This window comes from Rousettus aegyptiacus, unplaced genomic scaffold, assembly GCF_014176215.1.
Source record: "Rousettus aegyptiacus isolate mRouAeg1 unplaced genomic scaffold, mRouAeg1.p scaffold_m13_p_12, whole genome shotgun sequence".
Classification (NCBI taxonomy): Eukaryota; Metazoa; Chordata; class Mammalia; order Chiroptera; family Pteropodidae; genus Rousettus; species Rousettus aegyptiacus.
In genome coordinates this window covers 75,858,637-75,881,210 of record NW_023416287.1, presented here as the reverse complement: position 1 = coordinate 75,881,210, position 22,574 = coordinate 75,858,637, and the positions used below count along the sequence as shown (strand labels likewise).

At 47.8% G+C, this 22,574-nt stretch overlaps 1 protein-coding gene across 3 annotated transcripts in view; it reads left to right on the top strand.

The window, feature by feature from the left end:
* Positions 1-22,574, top strand: part of ZBTB7C (zinc finger and BTB domain containing 7C) — a 315,346-nt gene that overhangs the window by 155,192 nt on the left and 137,580 nt on the right. For all 3 annotated transcript variants that reach the window (XM_016148445.2, XM_016148448.2, XM_016148446.2), the window contains one exon: positions 22,395-22,456. The gene's annotated coding sequence lies outside the window, so the exon portion shown is untranslated. The remainder of the gene's footprint in view (positions 1-22,394; positions 22,457-22,574) is intronic.

Here is a 22,574-nt window from a genome sequence, read left to right as displayed (position 1 = left end):
GACCTGAGGGCTCATTCCGCTTTAGTGCTGAATACTACTCCATTGTCTGAATGTACCACAGTTTATGTAGCCATTCGCCTACTGGAAGACATCTTGTTTGCTTCCAAGTTTTGGCAGTCATGAATAAAGCTGCTATAAACATCTGTGTGTAGTTTTTTTGTGTGGACCTGTTTTCAGTCAGTTGGGTAGATACTAAGGAGCATGATTACTGGATCACATGCTAATAGTATGTTTAGTTTTGTAAGAAAATGCTGGACTGTCTTCCAAAGTGAGCGTGCCGTTTTGCCCTCCCACCGGCAGTGAATGAGAGTTCCTGTTGCTCCGCATCCTCACCAGCGTTTGGTGTTGTCAGTGTTCTGGATTTTGGCCATTCTAATAGGCGTGTAGTAATATCTCATCGTTGTTCTAATTTGCATTTCCCTGATGACATAGGGTGTGGCGCATCGTTTCTTATTCTTATTTGTAATCTATATATCTTCTTTGATGAGGTGTCTGTTCAGGTCTGTTGCCTATTTTTAATCAGGTTGTTCATTTTCTTGTTGAGTCTTAAGAGTTCTTTGCATATTTTAGATAACAATCCTTTATCATATGTGACTTTAGCAAATACTTTCTCTCAGTCTGTGGCTTGTCTTCCTGTTCTCTTGTCATTGTCTTTTTGCAGAGCAGAAAATTTTGGTTTTAATGAAGTCCAGCTTATCAATTTTTTTTTTTTCCATGAATCATGCCTTTGGTGTTATAGCTAAAAAGTCATCATGATAACCGAGATCATTTAGGGTTTCTCCGATGTTATCTTCTGGGAGTTTTATAGTTTCACATTTCACATTTAGGTCTATGATCCATTTTGAGTTAATTGTTGTAAAGCTTATATAAGGTCCATGTCTAGATTTATTTTTTTACATGTGAATGTCTGGTTGTTCCAGCTCCATTTGTTGAAAAGACTATCTTTTTCCCTTGTATTGCCTTTGCTCCTTTGCCAAAGATCAGTTGGCTATACTTACGTGGGTCTGTTTCTAGGTCTCCATTCTGTTCCTTCGATCCATTTGTCTATTCTTTCACCAGTATCACACTGTCTTGATTACTATAATTTTTGCTGTAGTTTTATAGTCAAACAACAGTAAGTTTTAATTCAGGTAGCGTCGGCTCTCCAACTTCGTCTTTTTCCTTCAGTATTAAGTTGGCTATTCTGCCTCTCCACATAAATTTAACAGATTTTTAAACAACAGCTTAATTGAGATAAAATTCACATATCATGCAATTTATCCATTGAAAGCATATAATTCTATGGTTTTTAATATAGAGTTGAATACAGAGTTTGCAACCATCTCCACCAATTCCAGGAAATTTTCATCCCCTCCAAAAGATACACCTTACCCATTAGCATTCTCCCCTATTCAGCTCCTGGCAACCAATTAATCTACTTTCTATCTCTATAGATGTTTTGTTCTGGGAATTTTATGTAAATGGAATAATATAATATATGGTGTTTTGTGACTGGCTTCTTTCACTTTGTGTGTTTTCAAGGTTCATCCGTATTACAGCATATATCGGAACTTCGTTCCTTTTAATGGCTGGATAATATTCCACTGTATAAATATACCACATTTTATTTGCCCATTCATCAATTGATGGACGTCTATTTCCACATTTGGCTATTTTGAATAATGCTGCTCTGAATATCCATTTATAGCTTATGTGTGGACTTATATATTTATTTCTTTGGGGCATCTACCTGGGAGTAGAGTTGCTTCATTATATGGTAGCTCTGCATTTACCCTTTTGAGGAACGGCCAGACTGTCTTCCAAAGTGGCTGCACCATTTTCTTTTCTACTAGTAGTGTATGAGGGCTCCAGTTTCTCTACATCCTTGCTAACATTTGTTATTAACTGACTTCTTGATTCTAACTGTCCTAATTGGTGTGAAGTGGTATCTCATTGTGGTTTTGATGTGCATTTCTCTAGTAGCTAATGAAATTGAACATCTTTTCATGTGCTTATTGGTCATTTGTGTATCTTCTTTGGAGAAATATCTATTTAGAGCCTTTGGCCATGTTTTAAATGTTGGATTGTCTTTTAATTTTGAGTTCTAAGAGGACTTTGTATATTCTAGACATAAGACCCTTATCAGATATATGATTTGCAAATTTTTCTCCCATTCCGTGGGTTATCTTTCCACATTCTTAATGATGTCCACTGAAGCAAAAAAATTTATTTTCGATGAAGTCCAATTTTTCTTTTGTCACTTATGCTTTTGATGTCATATGGCTTGGATTTTTACATAAATTTTATTGTGAACTTTTGGTAACTTTGTGTCATGCTAACTCAACGAAGTATGTCAAGGGCAGAATTCATGTGACATTCATTGTCGTCCCTGCTCCAACGTCTGGACTTGCTGACTTGATTTGGATCTAACTTGTACCTGGGGTCGGAATGCAAACACTCATCTCACAAAGGTTCCCAGACACCAGCTGCCTCTTCAGAGTCTTTAGACTCTGCACCTTCTCATTTTGAGCCTGAGGGCTGAGTCACAGATGCCAGCATGCAACATCCATCACCTTCTTGGCATCAGCTTTAAACGATATTGCACCGGATGAGACCCTTTTCTCCTCTCTCTCTCTCTCTCTCTCTCTCTCTCTCTCTCTCTCTCTCTCTCTCTCTCTCTCTCTCTCTCTCTCTCTCTCTCTCTCTCTTTCTGTAATATCCATCTCTATATAAATATATCGAGGGGAATATATTCTATTTTGCCTTATGGGCAACAGCTGCTGTTTTTGCCAGGCTGTCATCTATTTAGTTGTTACTTTTTCAACTTTATTTTTAAACAGTATAACATGGAGTACGGCAACACTGAGCACAGGACAGATGGAGAACAAATCCAAATAACAGACTTCCAGGGCCACCCTAATATAAGTGACTGGGCTGGGGTGGAGGAATGAAACCAGATTGTCAGATTGCTCAAAGCAAACAAATATCAATAAATCACAAATCTAAGTGGGGAAAGGGCGAGCAAATCAGGAAGTGGCACACCTAAGCAGTCCTGTGCCACCCGGAGTCTGGGAAGGGGGCGGATGAGCCCAAGTTGCCAGGGCCTGCCAGATCAGGCTGAGATGAAAAGAAGCCCGGACAAAGCCCTCCTGGGGCGGGTGACAAGTTCCACATTTAGGGGGTGGAGACATTAAGGAGCCTGCAGGAGTGAGAAGGAACATAAAGCCACATCTTGTCTGGGTAAGGCTCCAGGCTCAGTGCCAGCTAATACAATCCCCCCACCCCTTTCTCTCCTGAGGAGTAAGTAGAAGTTAGAGAGAAGTGAGTCTGCAGGTTAGGGTTTTTTAAATAGGAAGAAAAGAAAACTCTTTTATTAATTTTCTATAGAGCACCCAGTGCTTGATACGAAACCAGAGCAATATAGAGGCCTGTGTGGTCCCTGGTGGCTGAACCTGTGTACAGTCCCTGCAGCGGCAGCTGCACTTGATGACCCCTCTCCAAAAGCCACTCTTGTTTACTTGTCTTTTCCAAGTAGACTAGGTGATGGTGAAAGGTGCCTTTTTAACCCTGACACTGACCCGTGATGTGTTAACCTCTTTACTGAAATGCTGCTCTTTCTCTCCAGACTCCTGGGCACAGGGAAGGCCGCTCGAGGACAAACAGGACCCTCAGTTACACCCCGACGGGCCCTGCATTACTCCTTCCTGTCTTCCCACCCCTCCCCGCTTTTTGGTAAAATGCCCAAATCCTAAAGGTACACCTTAAAGAATTTTTGCATAGGTAAACACTCTTGTAATCAAATTACGTTCATGTTATAGAACATTTCCAGCTCTCCAGAAGGCTCCCTTCTGCCTCCTTTAAGTCCGTACCCCAGTCAAGAGTAACTGAGTGACCACTATACTGATTTCTGTCACTGGATAGTAGTTTTGCTGTTTTTGAACTCATATAAATGGAATCATGCCATATTCACTCCTTTGTATTTCATTTGGCATTATATTCATGAAATTTATTCATGTGGTGATATGTGCCAGAAGTTCATTCTTTTTCGTTGCTGTATAGTATTTTTGGTGTGATTATACCGCCATTTATTTACCCGTTCTATTGTTGGTGACATCTGGGTCACTTCTAGTTTGAGACTACTTTCAAAAAAGCCTCTGTGAACATTCTTATTGATGTCTTTTGGTGTACATAAGTACAATTTATCTTGGGTATATACGTGAGTGAGATTACTGGGTTACATGTATAGTTAGCTTTGACAGGTATTGCCACGTGCTTTATTGAAGTAGTTGTATAGATTTACTTCCCTCCCAATAATTTAAGAGTTACATTGCTCCACATCCTCACCAACACTTGGTGTTTTATTTTAGCCATTCTGTTTGTTGTAGTGATATATCACTGTGGTCTTATTTTTTGCCTTAGCATGATTTTATATGTTTATTGGCCATTTCGATATCTTCTTTTGTAAAGTACCTATTCAAATGTTTTCCCATTTTTAACTGGTCTGTCTGTCTTCTTAAGTGTATCTTTCTTTGTATATTCTAGATACCAGTCCTCAGTCATGGATCTTCTCTCCAGCGTGCCATTTTACTCTCTTAGTGGTGTCCTTTGATTAACGGACATTCTGAGTTTTAATGAAGTCTAATTGATCAGTCTTTTCATTTTTGGTTAGTGCGTTTCCTGTCCTCTTTGTCTGCCCAGGGCCATGAAGATTTACTCTTCCGTGTTCCCTTTTAGCAGCTTTATTGTTTTACCTTTCATGTTTAGATCTGTGATCCATTTCAAATTAATTTTTGTTTAGGGTGAGGTGGAGATCAAAGTTTATTTTTTAATATGGATATCCAATAGACTGAGTGTCATTTATTGTAAATATCATTCTTTCCTCACTGAAGTGCAGTGGAGCCTTTGACATCAGCGACCCGACATGAATGTGCCTGTTCTGGACTCTATTCATTGGCTAACTGTTCATCCTTGCGCCCATCCCGCTCCGTACTGAAAATGTAAAGTAAACATCCTGAAATCTGGTAGCGGAATTTCTCCAGCTTTGTTCTCCAATATCGTCTTTGCTATTCTAGGCCTTTTGCATTTTCGTGTAGTTTCAAAATCACTTGTCGGTTTTCACACACGCACACACAAAGACACGTAGACACATCTGTTGGAATGATGATTGGACTTGCTTTGAATAGGTGGGAGAAAACAGACATCCATGAACGCAGGACCTCCATTTGTTAAGTTGTTCGTCTCGGCGTTGTTTTATACTTCTCAATATAGAGGTTGTGCCCATATTTCATTGCCTTTATTTCTTAGATATTTAATTTTTTGGATGCTATTGTAAGTGCTATTTAATTTTTTTTTTTTTCATTTTTCATTTGTTTGTTACTGGTCTATAGAAAATACAATTGAGTTTTGTTTTTTGACCTTGTATCCAGCAACCTTGCTAAATTCATTTACTATTTCTAGTCTCGTCTTAACCAAAGTAAATTAACTGGGGGAGGACATCCCCTACCCCCTTCTGCAGAATTCTATGCCTCAGTACTCACTGGCTGTCTTGAAAATCTTCCCACAGCAGGAGAAGGGGAAAGAGGGATGTCCTGGGTGCCCTGGGGGCCCTGATCCTTGGTCCTTAGGCAGGCATAAACTCCCTCTAGTTTGCTTTCCGCCCCACACCCAAGCTGAGATGCCTTTTTATTGTTTATAGCCCCTTGCCATCATTAAAATGAGTACTTACCTTTTTGCTTAGTGGCTAAGACAAGTCAGGCAGAGGCCAAATGAAAATCAGCAGTGTTCTCAAAGGAGGTAAAATTCACATGCACACCCTCTCCCTTCCGAGGGATCTTGGCTGGGTTTCTGTATGGGGCTCTGGTGTGGGCCGGGCTGTGGTGGCAAGGACAGGTGGAGCGGGTGTGTGGAGGTGATTAGGGACCTTGGAACACGTGACACAACCGCTTGCCAAATATTCACCAAGGTCCTACTCTGGGCAGCACCTTGCTTGGTCCTCAAGTAGGGACACAGCAGGGCGTGCAGCACGGTCCTTGTCTTCTGGGATGGGCTGTGGATAAAGAGGCAGGAGCCAAGCGCACGAAGAAGAGGGATCTCTAAACCTGAGCCAGGAGACGCGGGTTCCGGTCCTGACTATCGCCAAAGGACTCAAAGTCTCCCAACACATGCCTTTCCACTCTGCGCGGGCCTTGCCTCCTAGGAGAATGCCAGGGGGGACTTAGCCATTCTTTGCAGTGTCATTCAGCTCTGTCGTACCTGACACACAGTCCAGAAGGGAACATTCATGATCGGTGGTCAAATGAGCAGTGGAGAGAGTAAGGGTGGTGTATATTTAGCTGGAAAGATCAGTATGGGTTGGGGATTGGGAGGGCTCATGGGGCAGGTGGGCTTTGAGTGAGAGCCTGTCATGGGAAGATCTGGGTAAGTGGAGAGTAGGGGACCAGTGCCCCAGTGTGACTACGGTCTTTTTGAGGACCCTCTCCCCACTGAAGTCGGTGACTTGGTAGAATAGCCCAGTTGTAAATCGGGGATGGAAAGGGCACAGAGAGCGTGGGCACCTCGGAGAGAAGGGCTGAGGACCACAGGTTGAGCACCCCATCTACCAGGTAAGCGAGGGAGGCTTCACACTGAGGTCGACAGTTTGGGACACCCTATTCAGGTTCAGAGACCCAGGTAAATGGTCGAGAAGAATCTACAGCTATCACTGAAAAATCACCAGAGAAATCTTGGGTGGAGGAGACACCCCTCCTCAGAGGCATTCCTCCTTTCAACTCTGTAATGCAAAGGCCACTTGGGAGATGGCCCTTCACTTAACTTTTATGGAGCACTTCTCCTGTGGCCGGAGGCTGGGGATATAAAGGTGAGTAAGACACAGCTCCTGCCTTCAGGAATGACCTACAGGATGGTGAGATGGGCGTGGTGGCGGAGCTAAGCGCAGGACTGCAAGAAGACTCAGCCCAGGTGGCGGGGCTGAGGGTGGCCATAGGCGAACGTGAGTGTGATGTTTGGGGACTAATGTCAGGGCCTCAGTGGGGGGACAAGTCCAGGAGCATAGGTGGGGAGACAGTGGTGAACTCGGTCTGGAGATTCCTTCAGAGATGGGGAAGGCAACCATGCTCCTGAGCCCTGCCCCCTGCCCAGAGCCACGGGTGCCAGGTGCTATGGGAGACTCCCAGCGGAGTGAGCACCCTTCGCCTCCTGGGGGTAGGGGGCTGCATCCGAGGGGGTAGCAGCAAGTCAGCGTCCCACTTCTGCCCAGGACGTGCCCACGTCAACAGTGTGGGCAGTGTCTGAGCTGCCCTCTGTCCTCCCACAGGCTGCGTGTGGCAGGGCAGGGCAGGGCAGGGCAGGTGGGTGGGGAAGCAGTGACAAAGGGCTTCCTGACACACACACACGCCCTGCCCCTGGCAGGGATCTGGGAACAAGGGCGGGCCTGGGAGAGGCAGCTGTGGCAGCATGGACACCCATCCCTCAGCCCACTGCCACCGAAGGCCCTGCCCAGCCGAGCTCATCTTGCCTGCCTCATTTCCATCTTCTCCGGCCTGGCTGGGGTCTCCTTCTCTGCCACCTGCCCCCACCCCGACTGTCTCTATTGGTTTGCCTTCTCTCACCTAGAATGCCCCAACTTATCCCTCTCTGTCTCTCAATCCCACCCACCCCTTGAGATCGGGTGCCAATCAATCCTTCCCTAGGCCCAGCAGCCCCTGTTCTCACTGCAGAGGTGGATTCCCCAGATTCCAGTCTGCACTCTTGGCTTTGGGCTGCCTCTGTGCAATTGTCTTTTGTCCCCAAGAGACTGCAAGGCCATAGAAGGCAGAGTGTCTCACTTCTTCCCCAGCCCCTGCACCATGCCTGATGCATAAAGGGGCCGTAAGTGTCACCTAGAGAACTAGTGTGGGAAGGAAGCACAGTGGTCCAGCCCAGTGGTATCACCCAGGGATGAATTCTAACCAGAAGGGACCCTCAATAAGCCACTTCTCTCTGGGATAGGGAGGCCATCAAATCATAAAGGAAGATGGCAGGCTGGAGGCTGGAGGAACTGCACACAGCCACGAAGGGTGGAGAAAAATTAATACAGAGAGTCCCAGTGACAAGTGGCTGTGCCTTGGATTCATGCAGCAACCTGGGCTCTTTCCAGAGAAAAATGGAACAAAAGCTGCTGGGAATTGTGGTGTTAGAGAGAGACTCTGGGATTAGAAAGAGCTGCCTTTTATTTATGCAGCCAGGTGGCGAGGACACAGGTGTTTGTTATTTGATTTTTGTGCCTTTTTGTATGTCTGGAATATTTCATAACAAATTTTAAAAGAAAGGGGTGTCTGAGCCCGAGACAAAGGAAGTGGCTCTGAAAAAGATAGAAGGAAGAGGCCTGAGGAAGGGCAGAACACCTGGGGTGCAGGTGGGAGAAGGGGCGGTTTCCAGGAGCGAAAGAGGAAGCCATAAGGAAAACCCAAGGCATGAGTCACTGGGGCTCCATCGGGAACTTGTCCGACTGTGGACAGGGACTGAGCCACAAGTGACATCATCATGGGAATGGACAGCAGATGAGATTCGATCAAGTTTATTAGGGTACAGGAGAATCTTCCTCTGTGGCCTGCCAACCCTCTGGGCATGGCTGTTGGGAGAGGGTGGAAAGTTGCTTTATTGTTGTCATTGTTATTTAAAAATTAAAAGTAGGTGAATCTTCTTTTCAGCAGGCCTGGTACTCAGAATCTGAATCTCTGAAGAATGGGGAGATTTATTCACTTTCCAAAAATGAGGCACTTAAATAATGATGCCTTTAGTGGGTCTAAGTGAGATTTGAGGTGTTAGGCTGCTTAGAGCTGAGAGTTCAGAGCAGTATAGAGAAGAGAGTCCACCTGCACAGGTGTGGCGAGTGTGTTCTGTTCTTGGCTTGCTCTGCATCTGCACCCGGCTTCAGGGGGGCAGTCCCCAGGGCGGTGGCCTCCACCAGCATGGTGCCATGATGAGCTTCGCACCACTAACTTCTCCTCCAGTGAATGGGACCACGTTTGTTGCTTTTCAAGAGGGTCGGAGGGGACCGTGCTGACTGTTGACTGCCCCAAAGGGAGCCCGTACCATGTTTTGCCCCATCCCAAGGCTACTTAGACCACAGGACTGTTACTTAGATGGTTATTGTATAGAGCCCAAGCCAAGATGGGCACAGAAGGTAGCTCTGGGCTGTGCTTCTGTGCGGGCACAGTGTGCCTGTTTCTTGTCTGAGGTGTTTCTGGTAAAAAATCAATTTTTTAGTAAAAGGCATCTTTCTGCTGGAAGACTCTCCCCTAATGACTCAGTGGATTTTATTATTATTTATGAGAAAATAGCAGTAACAGGCTAGCCACCAGCCTCTGAGTCTAATTTTATACCTCGTGCCTGTGGCATTAGGTATATCATTCCTACCTGTTCATGGTCAGCATGGTGATGTATCGGTGAGCCGGGCATTGATTAGGAGTATGTCTCCTTACATAGGGCCTGGATTTGCTATCTTCCTCTTGCCCAGGTACAACCTGTGCCATGAATACCAGTCACACTGGGTCATTTGCTGTGACTCCATATGGAGTATGGGTCATAAAATATGTCTATGTGATGTTTCCTGACATGTGAACCTGAAAGGGATCACAACAGAGACCAAGTAGGAGATGTGGGTGACTTTGCATGGCCTGTGCCTATGGAAGCGTTCTTTTCTGGTTCGTCATGACCCATCTACTCGATAGAATCTCTTGGAAAACCCCCGTGTCTGCAGTGTGGAGGAATTGCTTGTTGCGGACAGGAGCATCCCAGTTATTGTGTTCAACTTGAGTGGCATGTGGAAGCACCTCAAATAGGGGTAGGAGCTGAGGGCTCTTAACAAGAGTCAGTAGAACTTGCTAGAAGCTCCTGGCACTGCAATCAGAGGTAGTGTGAGCACTGGAGAGAAGCCCGTGGACCCTGAAATGGGCAGTGTGCTGGGAACTGGCTGCCCAGGCAGGTGGGCAGTGTGTCCGCGTGCGCTCTGAGCTGATGAGGGGAGCCCGTGATGCAGCGGTGCCTGAAGCGGGGTGCAGTCTGGCTCATGGGACGAAACCCCGACCTAGAGCAGCCCAAAAATCAAGGAGAGACTTTCTGGTTAAACATGGTGGCTTAGCCACATTCATATACCTCTGCCCCCTTCCTGGTCATCCCCTCGCCATGGCATTGAGGAAATCGACTTAGTCCAACTCCACAAGGACAATGAAAGCAGGAGGAGAGCTGACAGCAGGGGAGAAATATCAACAACACTGTGGAGGCCAGAAGCGCGGGAGTGGATGGTTCCTCATTTAGCAGAAGAGAGCTGAGGTCGCTCACTTTGCAGGTGGAGGACAGGCACCATGAGCCGAGGAATCTGGACATCCTCGAGAAGCTGGACAAGGCAAGGAAGTGGATTCTCTTCTCCCTCAGAGTCTGCAAAAGGAGTGCAACCCTGCCAACACCTTGATTTCAGCCCAGCGAGACCCGTTTTAGAATTCTGACCTCTAGAACTAGAAGATAATAAATTTGTGTTGTTTTAAGATGGTTAGTTTGCGGTAATTCGTTACAGAAGCAATGGAAACTAATGCAATATGGCATCCAGGAAATCAGGGGTCTAATGTAAGAAGTTCCAGGTGACAGCTTGCAGAAGGCGCAAGTCCAGACTGGAGTCAGAGGACAGGGACCCCCGGGTGGGATGCCTCCTGGGGGGTAGGGCAGGGAAGGAACTGAAAGATGCCCAATACACTGAACTATTTGGGAGAGATTTCAGCAGTTCTGACAGTCAGTTTGCGTGTAAATAAGTGTTAGGTACATACGAAGCCATTTTTAACACTAGAGAAAATAAGTTCGGCAAGGAAGGAAGTATCATGTGGCTCGTCCACGAGCAATAGCTGCACCAGCACAAAACTGTGAACACCGACAATTGGTTTAACCGAAAATGGTGTTATTGCTTTATTGGAAGGATACAGAAAACAGAAATGTGGGTTTAGAGGAGGTGGGTTAGGGGCATATGAGAGATGACACCTCATCTTCCACTACGGGCACTAATAGATAATACCTAAAAGTTGAAAATCTAGAAATAGTAGTATATAGTAGTATATAGCAAGTGCTATGAACTGAATTGCGTTCCCCCAATATTCATAGGTTGAATCACTAGCCTCCAGTGCGGCTGTATTTGGAGTAAGGAAGTAGTTAAGATTAAGCGAGGTCACGTGTGGAGCCCTGATCTGATAGGATTAACATCCTTATAAGAAGAGACGCTAGAGAGCTCACACTCTCTTCACCATGTGAGGAAATGAGTTGGGTGCTTGTCTGCAAGCCAGGAAGCAGGCTCTTGCTAGAAACCAAATTAGCTGGTACCTTGACCTTGGACTTCCCAGCCTCTAGGACTGTGAGAAATAAATTTGTGTTGTTTAAGCCACCCAGTCTATGATAATTTGTTATGGCAACCCTAACTAACTAATACAACATGTTGTTTAGAAATATGGCAGCAAAGAACATAAGAAATAGCTAAAATAATTGAGAGTGGTTATCCCTAGGAATTGGGGCTCGGTGTGGGGATGGCCGGAGCAGGGACTGCTAATTTTTATGATTGGGCTTTTATTACTTTTGCGTTTTCAAACCATGTATATAGTTTGATTTTTAAAGTTAATTAAAGAGCACTAAAGGGAATTGGCTTAAGTAAATGAATTGTTCAGAAGCAGGGTGATCATCAGGAGGAGTTTGCTGAGGTCTCCAGCTCCCTTTTTCTGCCGTTTGGTGCAGCCCTCTGAACTCTTTTACAGTAACAAAGTGGCTGCAGCAGCTCCCGGCTTTGCATGTGCCTTCAACTCCGGTGATAGAGCTTCTCCCACAGAGGTCCCAAGCAAACATCTCCTTGCATCTTATGTGATAGAATTTGTTGCAATCACCATAACCAGGGAGCTGAGCTGAGCTGATCGGCTTAAGCCAGCCATGACCTACCCCTGAAACCCATTGGCTATGGGGGGCAGACAGTAATCTGGGAGGGAATTGGGGTCCTCTTACCAAGAGGAAGGGGGAAACTGATGAGTGGCTCAAAAGAGCAAATGATGACTACAAATGTATTTCTCTGGAGAGTATTTTCCTTCTCCTTGTGAGTCCTTGGTGCCTGCTAATACTATTGACTGATTGGTTGATTCGATGGCATTTAAGTTAAATGTTAACTTATGTCTATGAGATCCATGAGATAGAAAAGACTGGATATAGAGAAAATGACTTTGATAAGGGCATCCCATGTCATATAAGAGGTTTAAGAACCTGAAGAAGAAAGTGGAGGTAAGTCCACAACCCCATAAGTGGGCACAACTGTAACTCAACTGAACATGATCAAAATTTCATCCTCGGAAGATGGTGTGATTGAGGGAGGCTCCTAGACGTTCCGCTGACTCCAGATGTCTGACATGACATCATTAGAAACTCTTCTCTGTGGAAGAATTTCCCGTCACCTCTGGGAGGGTGGTACATTTGGCTATTGCTTGTCATTAAAGCTGTGGCATTGCTTTGCTAAATCCTTCCTAGACAGCTGCACTGGGAGGAAGCCGTGGGTAGAGGAAGGGAAGAGGGGGAAAGCTTCTGGAGGGGTGGGGCCCCCTCAGCTCCGTGTGGAGGTGGGAGGAAGCAGAACCAGGTGAGGACCAGGGTAGGGGCAAGGCAGAATGAGGTCCTTAGTTCCTGGAGAATGAACCTTCATGTGGGTCCTCATAAGGGGGGCACCAGGCCCTCCCCATGCCGTAGTTAACCATCTTGCCAAGCGCTCTCCGTTCCCTGTGACTGATGCCCACAGCTGGAGGGACACTTGGGTCGGGAAGGTAGCTGTCCAAAACATCCAACACGGCTGCTCCCTCCAGCTGAGCTGGATGCTTTTCTAAAGGCAGCTGGCTTAGTTCCCAAACCTGTTTATGCCAGTGGAACTTGCTATTGTAATTATGCAATTGAATTAAGTATTATACAAACCAATTAAATGCAATTGCAAAAAAAAAAAAAAGGAAAAAAGAAAAAAGTTGTTTCAATAAAAGCTAAGTCGAAGCTTCGAAAAAAAACAAAAAGGCTAATCATTTTTTTTTTTTAATGCTGTTGAGTTAGATGTAGGTGAAATGACTATGAAAGGTTAGAGAAATGCCCCCAAAAAAGCAAAGGAAACTTTTGCACTCAGATTATTTTACAAGTATATTTAATTTCTCATTTCACTTAAATAAAACTGTGATTGGAGATTGCAGGCAATCATCACTCATAAATCATATGAGTGTGATTTATGCAAGAGAGACAACAGGAACAAATCTATCCAGGAGATGCAAAGTTAAAGAAAAGGCCTCAGCTTTAAGTCCAAGATTTGGTGAATGAATGTACAAGTGTACATTAGATGTTAAAATGTTTCGCTTAGCTGACCAATCATCTCAGCTAAGATGATTTCTACCTTGTCATGTTTGCATGGGCTTCAGCTCCTGGAAACTTGCTCCCACTCCTCTGACTCAGAGGCTGGTATGTGGGGCGAGAGTACATTTTTGAGCCACAGATGCTTAGCTGGCAGGGTTCCCCAAACTTGGAAGAATTGGGAGTAGCCAACTGAAAGCAGGAAGAAAATCGGGGATGCCTTCAGCCTGGCCAGTCCCTCTGCTCCCTCCCAGATGTTTCCCTGTGGGCCTGAGCAAGAAGCTGCTATCTGGCCTCCACTCTCTCTGTTCTCCCCCCAGACCATTGCAGTGGGCGCATGGTGATTCCACAGCTGCTTAAGACTTAAGGTCAGAAGCAGCTGGCATTTAGGGTTCTTCATCTGCCCTCAGAGTTACATCTCCTTCTCTTCTTTGCACATAGCCTCTGTTCCAGCCAGACAAAGTAACTCACTGATTATGCTGGATCCACTCTTGCCTCTGCATCTTTGCTCAGTCTCCCCTTTTTAGACTGCCCTTTGCCCCTGCTCTCCATATCCTCCCCATCCTTCAAGTGTCCACTTACTGTCTACTGCCTCCAGAAAGCCCTCCCTGATTACCCCCTAGGTTTACTGCATTTACCACCATCCTGTACTTAGTCTCAATGGTCTTGTTATTATTCCAAGATATGGGGAGATTTTAGGTGGTGAGTGGAAGGTCTCACCCAGGTTCATTGGCCAAATCATACTTCTCCTACCTATGAAAATGGTCCTTCTCAGGCCCCATTCTGGATTTTATTTCAGACACGCCTACCCGACAATCACTACCCTGCAGGATTGTACAAATCTCACCATTGCCCCTGCAAAGACATAGGAATTCAGGAGTATTTGCCCTGGAGGTGATTTATAAGCTGATGTAGGAGAACCAATGAACTCTCAGAGGGCTAAACATACCTTCTAGAGTCCTGGGTCCCTAGTACTACAGGGGAAATTGCAGGAGTCCATTCAACTTGGTTCTTTCCAGCAATTTTAAATCAGACTTCCTGTAAGCAAGGCACTGGGGTGAATGGGGAGGGACGGCAGGGAACAGGAGGGTCCAGAGACAAATGACATATGGTGGCACATGCCCTCCAGAGCTGATGAGCTGGTGGGGGAGATGGCCACACGCATGAAGAACTCAGACACATGAGATGCAAAACGCTGAGAGAAATGGAGTATCCGGGCAGCCTTCTTGTAGGAGGCGGGATCCGCGGTGAGCAACCTTAGGGCTGGGTAGAGACAGACTGAAGAGTTCTTATAGTTTGTACGGATACATGTAGGGCTTTCATGAGGCATTTGATGGGCTTGGTGGCCTCCCTCTCTCAGGGCCATTTCTGACACTTCCTCCCGAGAGGCGAAGCTGGCCGGTTAAGGCGGGCATCTCTTTCCCAAGTCATACCCTGAAAATTCCAGAGAAGAACTCTAACTGGGTTTTCCTAAGCCCCAGTGGTTGAGTGACACTTCGGGGTGACACACCCTGCTGGGCCTAGAATAGCCACTTTATGCCTTCTGTCCCTAGGTAACTATTAATACTGTCCCCTTTCACTCTCAAAAGTGTCCCCGTTGGGACAATAACAGGTATGGCTTCCTTACTAAGGCTCCGTGGTGGGAGGGTGTGGTCTAGTGCCGGGAAGAGAAGGGGCAGCTGCTGGAGGGGACAAGTTCGGAGAAGCCTTCTTCTGGAGGGGTCGCCCGTTTCTTTTCCAGACACCCATTGTACCATCCACACTACCTGTGGGTCACTGTCATTGTACGTCACCATCAGATTAGCGGCCATTGTGATGTAAACAGTAGAGTTCAAAAATAAAGGTGAAATCAATCCCTTTCCCAGGGCATCAACTTTTCCTTCCACCTGAGATGGGGCTGGAAATGCCTTTACTCTGAAAGAAAGAAGGGCTGGCATGAAGTATTCCTGCTACAGCGGATCCCAGGTGGAGATAGAACTTTCAGGAAAGCAGGTTTAGATGGGGCAGGGGAGGTGGGGCGGGGAGGTTGAGTACTAAGACTCGGGGCATCAGGAAGTAAAGCAAGGGGCAAAAGCCACCAAGGCAGGAGGAGGCGCCTGTGGTCACTGAAAGCAGAGCAGGCCTGCCTCCCTGTTTTGCTGTCTGGAGCTCCGAATGCCGCAATACCCCCTGGATAGCAGCCCCTACAAGGACGGGCAAGCCTTGCTCCCACTGCCCTCTGTTTGGTCCTCCCTACACTTGCCCACAGGCAGCCTTGACATGCCAGCCCCACTCAGCAGCAGACTCAGGCAGGCGGGGCTGAGCGTACCTCGGGGCACAATCCACAGCGGTGCCTCCTCCAACACCATCGGCCAATGAAATCAGGCGTAGGGAACCACCTTGTCAACAAACCATGAGATCCCCGACCCCCCCTCACCCCGCAGGCATTCTCCTGCCGCTGAGGCACTGTCTCCAGGTGCCCAGCAGACACGAAGACTTCCTCCTGCTTTATTTCTTTTCCGTATGTTATAGAAAGAAATCTTTCCCCTTCTCCACATGGGAACTGTTGGTCAATATTATAACACTGAATATTCTTTGTCTTTCTCCTCTGCCCACCCATATTCTGACTGAGAATGAACCATCCCCGCTTCATCAGCCAGAATGCAGCGGGCACCCTCCGCCTTCCCACCCCCTAGCAGTCTAGGCAGGGGGCTTCTGGGGACCCAGCTCTGAGCAGCCATCGCCCTCTCTCTCTCAGCTGCTCCAGGCCAAGCTGGCTCTCACCTCTTCCTCAGATCTGCCCAACCCCAGCAACACTTCACTGAGGCCAGAAAAAATAAAAAGTGCGTGACTGAGCAGCGACGTCTAGCCTAGGCAGCCTGACCAAGGAGATTAGGCTTTTGTTCCTTGGACAGGCTCTTCTCTCCTCCCTCTTTCCCAGGTCCAGGCCCCAACTGTTGGCTTTGGCTCCTGGCTCAGCCCTCCCTCCCTCTCAGGACTATTTTAAGATTCTAGGCCAAGGTCACAGAAATCGGAAATTCTAAGGGGCCATCACCCCCCAAAGCAATGACTGAAGGAGGATTTGGTTACCTTAGAAGACTGTTCCCCAATGACACACACTCTCACACACTTCCTCCACCCCTACCCACCTCTTTCTGCATCAGACCAAACCAAACTGGCCTGGTACCCTGCTGGGCTAGGTGGGATGGACCTAAGGTCACTCTGCAGACACTTCCTGGGTTTCCCCCAGGCGCCTCCATGTCGGCCTCCTGGGCCCAGGGCCTTTACTCTGCCTTCGGCTCCCCGCTGTCCCCGCCGGCTGCATGGCAGTGACTGCACGCATGTGCCACCCCCTCTCAGCCTTCCTAGCCGGAGCAGAGGGGCGTCCGTCCTGCTGGCTGGGGCTCAGGGCTCAGCAGGCTGGCATGTGACAGGTGTGCCCCGCCAGAGGTACTCTCTCACGGCTGAGGACAGGGGCCTCATGACCAAATGCCAGGCCTCCCCGAGGCGTGTCACTTGCACCTGCGCTCTGCTGTTCATTCTGTTCAGCAAATACCTCGCCGAGGGGGGAGCGAAGCCTGCAGTCAGGTTCCTTCCTTGAATGAGGAGGGCAGGAGGCATACAAAGAGTCACTATTTAATTCAGTAAATGTTTATCAGGCACCTACTGTATCGGGACTGGGAGTGGAGGGAACAGGAAAAGGCCGGGCGTAGTCTGGCTTGCAGGCGGGAGGCTGGGCCTCTTTTTGATCTCTCTGGAAGGCAGGGAGGGTAAGCCTGGCACCAGGCATGTGCCAGGGAGGACAAATTAAGTCTGAGTCATAGCCCAGGAGCCCAGGAGCCAGAGCCGTCATGTTTGCTGGGATGCACGGCCCTGTGTTTGTCACCAGCCGGGGGTCCTGCTGGTCTCCCCGCTTGGCTTTCCCATACCGTCTCTAGCATTTGGGCTGGACATGGTTGTGTTTCAAGTTAGGAGGATCGTGCTGGTCCTCTGCTCTTCCTACAAGTCCCTAGCATTGGGCCAGGACGCCCAGTGGGGGCTCAGTGATGACCTGTGTGCTGATTGTCCCGAGGGTTACGTTTTAGAGTGATCGATTGGTTTTTAAATTAACAGAATTTCATTTTTTTAGGAGCAGTTTTAGGTTTATAGAAAAAAAAAAAAGAGCATTAAGTACAGAGACTTCTTGCTCCCCACAAGTTTCTTCCTATTTATTAACATCTTGCATTATTGTGGTACATTTGTTACAATTAAAAAGCTAATATTAATACCTCATAATCGCCCAGAAGTCCATAGTTTACGTTAGAGCTCACTCTTGGTGTTGTAGTCTATGGGTTTTGACAAATGTATGACGACATATACCCACCATTACGGTATCATAAAGAGCAGTTTCATGGCCCTAAAATTCCTCTGTGCTGCACCTGGTCATCTGTCCTGTCTTCCCCCGGGAACCACTGATCTTCTCCTGCCGCTGCAGCTCTGCCTTTTCCGGAATGTCACATAGTTGGAATCATAAGGCGTAGGCTTCTCAGATTGGTGTCTTTCACTTGTAATGTACATTTGAGTCCCTTCTACATCTTGTTGTGATCGATAGCTTATTTCATTTTAGCGCTGAATAACATTCCATTGTCTGGATGTGCCACATTTTGTTTATCCGTTCACCTACTGAAGGACATCTTGGTCGCTTCCAGTTTTGGGCGATGATGAATAAAGCTGCTGTAAACATCCGTATGCACATTTTTGTGTGGACACAAGTGTCCAGTTCCTTTGGGTAAATGCCTAAGGTTGCGGCTGCCAGGTCCTATGGTAGGAGTAGCTTTGTGAGGAAAGGCTCCCGGTCTTCCACAGCGGCTCTGCCATTTTGCATTTTATTTTAACATCAGAGAAAAAGCTAAGTGCAACCCACCCGGCACAGCGTCCGTAGGATCCTGGGAAGAGCAGCCACTGCCTTCCTGTCGCCACAAACCCTGGAGTGACCAACCTGAACCCCATCCCCCCAACTCCACCCCCGCCCTCAGTGATGGCTCATTATGTCAGGCCTCTTCTTGTCCGGTGCTGGCACTGGGGACTTTGCAGCGATCGCAGCACTCGGTGTCCCCTCTCACGGAGCCGACCTCCTGGGGGAAAGCTGGTCCTGATGACCTCACCTGTAACACACAGATGGCAGGCCTCGTGCCAGGTGTCTGCCTCCATTTTCTCACTTCCTCTTTTCTTCCACCCTGCGAGGTAGGAGGCAGGTACCATTCTGCTGCCCATTTCCTGGTGCAGGGTTGAAGTGGAGAAAGGTTAAGTCACTTGCCTGAGGTCAATGGCAGGGCCAGTCTGGCTCTAAACCACAAAGCGCCATGACCTCCTGAGAGCTGTGGAGCCATGCAGCAGAGACTACCGCCTCCCTGTCCCCTGAGAGCAGCTCTCATGGCTTTTCCCTCCCTACGAGACTCACCGCAGGCTCACCACTTGAGGTCAGGGGACAGAGCCAGTCATTTCAGTATCACTGGTGGCAGGGGGCAGGGCATCGAGGAGCCCCATTCCAGCTACACATGCCTGCTGAGGGGCGGCTCAGGGCTCCAAGTTTTGATTCACACCTAGACTCCTTATTGCTACTGAAAGCCAGGAGTGATCCAGAGGCGGGGGTCACACATCTGCAGACGGATGAGGGCCTCCCACTTCCCAGGGTCCCCTCTACACTCGAGACAGGAAGAGGAGGGGGTTAGAGAAAGGGAAGGATACTGGACCGCACAGTCTGGTCACGGGCCAGCCATTTGTCCCCACAACAGCAGGCTGGAGCCGGAGCCCCCAGCTCCTTGAAAGACTGCTTCCATCTCAGCTTGAGAACCATGGGCATCTACCCACTGAGGGCTGGCCCTTGAATGACAGTACTGGCTGGTCACAGAGTGAAGAGTTGGGGAGATGGAGCCTAGATGATGCCCTTTGGCCCATTTCCAGCCATTCCTGGAGATTTGAGAAAACAAGTTACTAGTATGGAATGTTCTTTAATGATCTAATGAGAGCAAGGCAGCCAGATTGTCGTGTTTGAGAGCCCCCATGTCAGGGTCTGGGGAGGCATCTGAAATCCTTAAGCCTCTTTTCCTGGCTGAGGGGGCAAGAATTGGTACCTTACCTCTCCAGAGGTGAAGGGGGCCCAACACCTGGTAGGATAGCTGGGGGTTGGGGAGACACTGTTAGCTTGGAAAGTTGCTAACCTCACATTCTCACCACAAATCATTGTTTTTGTTTCAGTTGGAAGGGGCCTTAGCGACCACTCGCTTCTTCTGCACAGAAGACTGAGGCTTAGAGAGAGGGAAAGAGGCTTATCGAGAGCTCCTGTCAGACTCCTCCTGTCTTGCCCGCCTGGATTTCCAACCCCACCCCCTGTATTTTTCACTTGTAACACTATATTTTAGGGCATGAGGCACATTCCAAGAGAAAAATCAGGACACTGAAAAAAATAATTCCTGCTATTTATTCACTCTCACTCGGAGAAGCTGTTAGCTCTAATGACCTTTCCAAATTAATAAAATCTGTAAATGCTCAATTGTTTATTGCACACACTGAGTCACACCTCTAAGCGACTGGAGGGACTGCACGCCGCCTGGAACACTTAGCTGCAGGGCTCCACAGCTGCAGACTCGCCGTGTACCGTCGTCCCTCTGAACCTCGAGGGAACGGCCCACCATGCGCTCCGCCCTGAGCCAGGGCCCGTGGTCGACAAAAAATGTCCAGAGACTCTGCCAGGGATTTCTTGGGAAAGACGACGCTTTCAGACATGAACATTAGATAGTACCTATGCAAATGCTTTGTTATGAGCTACAGCGTTCAGAGACAGCAGAAGGGGGAGGCGGCCGGAAGGCCTGGTGGAGGAGGTGGACCTTGATGGGGTCCACTGAAAAGAGTAGGGTTTGGTCAGGAAAGGGCTTTCTAGGCAGGAAGCACAGGCTAAGCAGAAGGTCAAAGTGATAGTGTCATCGGAGGCCATGTGCCTAGTGGAGGAGGCAGGCAGGGGACCTGATGAATGAGACCGTTTGGTTGGAAAGCAGTCACATTCCGGAGGGTGATGGTGGAGATGGGCATGAGGGAATCCTGTTTCTCAGTCCTCAGACGCTTCCAACTGAAGCTGCCCTGCACGAACTCCATGCACACAAGCCACGAGTTTCCCGGGCCCAGACTCACGCTGTCCAGTTTGTTCCTGAGTCTCCTCGTCGGGGCTTGTGAATGGCACAGGCTGCTTTGACTTCCAAGATGAAAACGGACAAAATTCTTGTAGAGAAATGCTGTGTATGTCATGCTGTTATTTCATGGGCATTTAAAAAATGGTGGTGAAATGTATATTACGTAAAATTTACCATGTTAACTATTTTAAGTGTACAGTTTAGTGGCATTAAGTACATACATGTATTGCACAGTCATCGCCACTATCCATCTCTAGAGCTTTCTCATCTCCCCAGACTGAAACTCTGTACCTATTAAACACTAACTCCCTGTTCCCTACCCCTGCCAGCTCCTGGTTACCTCTGTTCTACTTTCTGTCTCTTTGAATTGGACTACTTAGGAACTTTATATAAACGGAACCCTACGGTGTTTGCCTTCTTATGACTGGCTTATATCACTTAGCATAATGTCCTCAAGGTTCATCCATGTCGCAGCATGTGTCAGAATTTCCTTCCTGTTTAAGACTGACTAACATTCCATCGTTTGCATATACCACATTTAGTGTATCCATTCATCCCTCGATGGACACTTGGGCTGTTTGTACCTCTTGCTTATTGTGAATAACGCCGCTATGAACATGGATGTGCAAATATCTATTTAAGTCCCTTGCAGGAGGATTTTGAGCTTTTTTTAAAAAAAATAAGGTGCTTCAGGATTTCAAATTATCAGGGCCGATCAGCTGGCCCTCACTGCTGTCACTCCACAAGGAGCAGATTGCCAGCTGGCCGTCTCCTACGTGTTAAGGCTCTTCCGCCTGGAGCAGAGCTCTCTGTTACCTTCTGCCACAGACACGGATTGAAGGCTGGACTCTGGCACACATGGCCTTTCCCCACACCACACTAGGTTGCTCCAGTCCGCGTGTGAGCCAGTGTCAAGGCCTCTTTGCCTTCACTTCTTATCTTGAAACACATCAGTCATGTTGAATTTGTCCCCCACTAAGGTAGCAAGTGCTTTGTGCTCTTGCTTAGTAAGTTCTTTCTCTCACCTTCTAAAATGTATTTAGCCATGGTTGTAGAAGCCAAGGGAAATGACTCATGCACTCGCCTCCCTCCTTGTCCTGTATTCTCTGCCTCCCCTACCTCCCACCGCCCCCACCCCCCACCCCGCCAAAAAGAAGAACTAAAGGACATCCTGTCTTGAAACATCACTACCTCTGGGCATTAATTGCTCCTACAGATCCCAAACTCACTTAAAACACATTAAAGTGGTGACACACTCAGGCAGAAAGGCAGGAGAATTCACAGCTCAGGTTGGCATTGTCATTAACTCAAGTCTTTCGTGTCAACTCCCTCCTGCACTGAACGTCCTGCCTGGCCTTACAGTCAACCTCCGCAATGCATTCTCTGGCCTTTGTTGGTTTGTGTCAGCTCTTGAACATTATTTAAATGTAGTTTGGGGCCCATGCATGCAATTACCATTGTGTTATTATTCAGAACCAGATTGTTAAGATTCAGGCAGCTGTACAAGGAGATGCCCTGTGCTGTGAGGTCCAATTTAGGAGGGCCTTCCGAGTTGGCGCGCTGGGTTGCTAGGCAACCCCATGCTACAGAAGAGGAGGCCTCACTCCAGAGTGGGAAGAAGCCCAACGCCTTCAGGGAATTGGAGGCAGTGGTCAATCTGAGACTGGCATGGCGCCGGGGAGGGGGAGGGAGGCGGTGTGGACTAAGCCCACTGCCAGGAGGGGTGGGAGCCAGGGGCGCCCACCCAACTAGCACGCGGTATTCCTGGGAGGAGAGAGTGCCGCTGGGAGTGAGGATGCAGAGAAGGTGCAGAAGCCCGAGGTTGGCCAGTAAACTGCCGAAGGATGCCCAGAGCAAATGCTAATATACTTCTTCGTCCCTTTCTTCTCGTTGCAGGAAATGAGCAGGTTTGCAGAGAAACTGCTCGCCTGAAATTTAAGACGAAGGCGTCGTTGCTTGTGAGTATGAATTTTTCTCTTTTAGGCCTGTGGTTTGACAATGTTCCTGGGGAGCGGGTGGGTTTCCTTGTTTGGGGAAGGACGCGTGACCTTGATGGAATCGGCTTTTGGTTCTTCT